A 6,000-nucleotide genomic window follows, 5' to 3' on the forward strand; every position below is an offset into this window, starting at 1 on the left:
CAGGTTTAAAACATACCTGTTGCGCCATTGGAGTTTCAATTGCATCCTTCAAATTTGAAATTAGTTGGTATCAGTAAATACAGTGATGCAAGAGCAAAGTAGTATGAATCATAGCTACGGAACCTGACCTGAGAACAATTCTTCTTTTGCTTTAAGCGTTGACTTCGGGTTGGGAGTGGTGGTCCTCGTGATTTGGGCACTGCAGTTGCCTTACTAACTGCTCATGTTTGGGTGCTCTGTGGTGGAGACGGTGCTGTGTCAACGGGAACTGGGTGTCTATCTGCTGGGGTTGGGGTTAGAAGGGGTGTAGCTGGTTCTCTGTCCAACTGGGTAGGGGCACAATCTGCATGAGTGTGGGTTATGTGTGGTGGGGCTGGTTCTTGGGCAAGTACAATCGTGGTTCTATCTGCATCAACAGGTAGCACGATCTTTTCTGAAGACCGTGTTTTTACTCCCACAGATACTGCCATCACTCCCTCCAATTGAAATGGCTGATAAACAAGAAAAGTAATTGAATGTACAGACATTATAAGATAAACAGGTGCAATGAATAGTAGGGAAGAAAACAGGGCATGAAATAATTCACATTTATGTTGTCTAAGCAAATAGAATAGCAGGACATAATTTCACATATATGATGACTAATTAAACAGGATAGCATGACACGATTTCACATGTATGATGGCTAACTAAACAGGATAGAATGACATACTTCAAAATATGATGACTATGTAAACATGATGACATGATATAACTATACGATGTGTCTATTAAAGTGGTTGGCATGCCATAAATCACAAACATGTCGTCGATGGAAACATGATAGCATGATATAATTCACAGATAGAATGACATAATTTAAATATGATGACTATGTAAACAGGATGAGATGATATAACTATATTATGTCTTTAGAAAATGGGTTAGCATGCCATAATTCAGATACATGCTGTCTATGTAAACATCATGGCATGACATAATTCAAATATATGATTTATATACTAAGAAGTGAGCAGAGGGCAATCGCATATATGATGTGTCAACTAAGGAGATGGCATTCAATATTGTGTATATGATGTAAAAACTAAGCATTGCAATACAACATATGCATTATATGAGTAATATAACCCTGTCAAGTTTGAGCATACACCTCAGGGGGATAATAGGACTAGTCATCTACCTCTGAATCCTCCTCTGAAGAGCTATCTGTAACCAGCAAGATATCTGCTTCAGCAGGTAGCATTGTCTGCTCTGAAGACCTTGTTTTCACTCCAGATTTCTCCATCACCAATTCAAATGGCTGATGCATAGGAAGAGCAGTTGAATATACAAACATTGTCGACAAAAGCAATGAGAAATACAAAAAAGGACAGCATGATATAATTCACATATATGACGCTTTCCTAAACAGCATGTCATTGCATAATTCACATACATAATGCCTTGCAACAAGATAACATTGCATAATTCACATATATAATGTCTTGCAACAAGATGGCATTGCATAATTCACATATATGGTAATTAGACACTAAACAGGTGGCATTCACACAAAGCATGTCTAAACTAAGCAAATGACATAGCAATGCAAGATACCATACGCACGATATGAGCAACATAACCCTGCCAAGTTAGGGCATGCACCTCGGGGGGGAAATATGACTGGTCATCTGTCTTTGAATCCTCCTCTGAGGAGCTATCAGTAACCAGCAAGACATGCGCTTCGTCAGATATCATTGTTTGCTCTGAAGGCCTTGTTTCCACTCCAGATTTTTCCATGACCGTGCCAAATGGCTGATGCACATGACGAGTAATTGAATGTACTAAAATTGTTGACAAATTTAACACGTAATAAAAAAATAATGGCATGATATAATTCACATATAAGATGACTGGCTAACCAGGGTGGCATTGCAAAATTCACATATATGATGCCTGGCTAGACAAGATGACATTGCATGATTCACATATACGATAAAGAAACTAAACAGATGGCATTGACACAAAGCATGTCTAAACTAAGCAGATGACATCTTTAATGTATACAGTAAGCAATGCAAGGCACCATATGCATGATATTACCAACATTAGCATGCCAAGTTAGAGCAAAGACCTCATGGGGTAAATAGGAGTGGTCTTCTCCTTCTGAATCCCCCTCATAACAGTTATCTTCCTCTTGATTACGATCCGAAATGGGTGGAGGGGGGGCTGCCTTTGCGCCCACCATGGAACGACGTTTGCATGAAATTTTATTGCCACGCAAGGCTCATCTCTTTTGCTCTACATGATCAGTTCCATTGTGTACAATAACTGGCATGCATAGGAATAAAACATAGTGAGATTATGTAAGGAGTGCATGCACAAATCCAGAGTGATGGTAGCAAACTGTGGATAGACCCAAAACCAATGATAGCAGGCAGATAATAGCTTTAGTTAAAAAATACAGATAATGGCTCCTTTAATGTTTGTTTGCACCCAACATGAAACTCATAGTAGACACCGGAGATTAACCAGATAGTAGACATATAGTACTGATTGCTGCCCCAATATGTACCCCACAACCATTTAAAAACTCAAGTTTCAGCATTAGTTTGGACTTGACTCGGAGTCTAATAGGTGAACACGACGATAATGTAGCATGTCATCATATTAAGCGACGCATAATGTAAGTAGACACGGAAGAGTGCGACCTCTCTTGCGGACCCGTGTAGTCCTCAAGGTCATCTGCTCAGTTCATGATGGTAATGCAGTTGCCGTGGCTGCCGGCAGCGGGGAAGAAGATCTGAGGTGGCGAAAGACAGTCTGGAGAGCGGATCCCTGCTGTGGTGAACCCTTCCGTCGTTGGAGCAGCTGAGATGGGGTGGAACACAACGCCGCAGGAGCAGGACAAACCACACAAGGTTTTCTTTGACACATATCTGTAACAGAAGTAATTGAGTAAGGGCTTGTTTGAATTTGAGGATTCTAACAATGCAGGGATAGGAAATAGACAGGAATAGGATATGAATGCACGTGCAAAACAGAGAATTTAAAAACACATGATTTCTGCCAATCTGGGTGTTTGATTCACAACAATTGGAAGATCACAGGATGCAAAAAAGCATGGTGAGATTAAGTCAAACCACAAGAAAATGTACGGTTATAATGCTATTATGCTACTATCTCTTAGTCTTGTGCTTGATGAATAGGAATATGAAAAGGAGGAGAAGTGGAAATTAGAATTCCTACGGTTTTTCTTTGAAGGAGACACTAAAGGAACAAATCCTATAGTTTTCCTTTGCTCCATTCCTTTGCACCAAATTCATGAAAAGTAGTACCATAGGAAACTTTCCAATTCCGATGTTTTTCATTCACTTTTCCTTTCAAGCGCTGGCAATTCTAGCAGGCAGGCTTGAGCAAGGAAAGTCCTAGACTAAAAAAAATGTTTTTGTGCTACTTCTATTACTTTGGACCCAGGCCACTGCCATACTAGCTCAACTCCCAGGCCCATCGACAAATGCACAGCTCAAACGCGCAGAGATAAATAATGATGGCGTTCAAGAGAGTCCATCACGGATAGCTAAGTTTCCTGGTACCTCACTGCTTGTCATATAGTAGGATAAAATAATCGTATTTCCCATTACTATGAGTGCTCAGTGGACAATATATATAACATGTAGAGTAAAAAAGAGATGCAACAAGTGTACAACCTCTTTGGCGAAGCCATGTCGATCTCAGCGTGATTGGGTTGGCCGGTGAGGATGCTCTGGCTGACTTGGCTATCGGAGGAGGGGAAGAAGATCTTAGGCGTCTGGAGATGGAGCCCGAGGTACTGCTCCGCTGTGATGGAGGGTTTCATCGTTGGAGCAGCTCTGGTGAGTTGTACGACGCCGAGGCTGAAGCAGGACAAGAGAGACAACGAACAACGTTAACCTGAGTGGAATTCTAATAGCATCTCCAATACATGACGTAAAATACATAAACACAAAGTGCTAGATGTAAAATACATCAACCGCTCATCTCTGAACTTAACTGTCGAAACTGAATTTAACTGTCAAAACTGAACTTAACTGTCAAAACTGAACTTAACTGTCAAAACTGAATTTTGCTGTCGAATCTGAACGCACTAGCAAGGTGAGGCTACACGTCGGTCGACTGACTTTTTCATCTCTGGTCAGTCAATTTTGCAGCCATTGGATACGAAATCAAGGGCATGCGGTTCATCTTCAACCTCCACGCCCTGAGCCGGCCAAACAGCAGCCCCCCGCCGCCCGGCCCGGCCCGAAAACACTCCCCACTGCCGGTCCGTCGCCGCCCCGACCATCCCTCTAGCCCCCCCCGTGCCGAGCTTTTTCTCCTGTGATCCCCACGCCACCGCCCCGCCACCGCCGGCGACCACCGCCCCCATCCTGAACCCTAAGATAGATAGTGGGGTACCTCTCCGGCGAGCCCCCCTCCCCGCTGCGGCTGGTTCTTCCTTCACCCCGGCGGCATCGGAGTGAAGTGTAGCTAAATCGGAGTAGCATCGCAAGCAAGAGCAAGAGCGAGAGCAGCAGCGCGAGCAAGAGCAATAGCAAGAGCAGACCAGGCAGGGGACCGAGAGCAAGAGCAGAGCAGCAGCGCGAGCGAGAGCTAAAGCAGCAGTAGGTCCTACTGATGTGGACGTTGCCGCCGAGGGAGCGACACCGTGGAGGAAGTGGCCGGCGACGCCGCCGTGGATGGAGCCGCGCCGTGTCAGCTCGGGACCGAGCGCCAGCAGCACCGTGAGATCGAATCAAGAAGAAAATGCGGCGATTAGTGTACAACCTCTTTGGTGGTGCCGATTAGGCCGCAACTTCATCCGAGGAAACGGTGATGATGATGCTCTTCCGGTGGTGCAGGTGAAGATGGCGGTGTGGGAATGGAGGTGGCACGAAAGACGAGGGGAACGTCGGGGCAGCTCCTTGGAGGTGGAGGACGGTGTGGCTGAACTGGCGGGACGATGAGATCGACGACGGATCCTCATTCGGTACGGTGGATGAGGGACGTAGAGGTGTTGCTATGGACGACGTCGTCGGGGAAGAGGCTTCGGCTGGGTGGCGGACGGAGCAGGGTGTGGGGTTTCGTCGCGGGTTTTCGCGGCCTCGGTGTACGAATGGGTGGGCGGATGGGATGGTAGTGGGGAACCATGACTTAGAGACGCGCTTGTCCGAAATGTGGGGTAAGTTACGAAAGTACCCCCACCGATTTGAGGCGGTTCTTTCGGTTCAGGGGTACCACGGGCATTTCGGTGTCGGGATTTCACAGGAGGTGGGAGTTTTCGCGCGCGTTGTAATTTCGGAATAGCAAGGCGCGGGTTGAGATGGAGGGAGTTGTCGGAGCACAATGAGACAAAGATATATCTTAAATATTTCGGGCTAAGAAGGCGCGGGTTGAAGAGGCGGGAGTTTCCCAGCACGATAGACAGAGACGCTAGCTTGAATTTTCAGCATAACAAGGCGCGGCTTGAAATTTTGGAAGAACAAGCTTAACGTGTACCCCAAAAAAGACAATTTGCACCTCAACACGCACAACACACACACAAACACCATTTAGACTAGAGTAAGGTACACGTGCATTGCACGCATGAGATTTGGCAACCAAATTATGAATAAATACCACATTATAGCACGCAAGATTTGAGTCATATATGCATGATGTAGATGTTCGTTTAATTCTTATAGTTCATTTCATTCAAAATCATCTAGTTTTTATAAGAAAGCTAATCTATTTTAAGATTCATGGAATTGTGCGTCATAAGACATAAAGTAAAATCAAATAATGGCAAATCATGTAGAAAAACATTTGGGCAATTCTGATACGAAAGATTCTAGAACAAATAAGAAGTGCTTGTGTTTTGATGTTTGTGCATTATGCTTAAGTTCAACCATGGAGTCTTCTAGATTATACATGTGGCGAAATCTGGTGGAATCTAGATGATATCCAACGGCCAGTAGTGCTCAAATTTGCCATCTTTGGACCATCGGATTCGCCTCATTCAAT

This window comes from Triticum urartu, chromosome 2 (assembly GCF_003073215.2).
Source record: "Triticum urartu cultivar G1812 chromosome 2, Tu2.1, whole genome shotgun sequence".
Classification (NCBI taxonomy): Eukaryota; Viridiplantae; Streptophyta; class Magnoliopsida; order Poales; family Poaceae; genus Triticum; species Triticum urartu.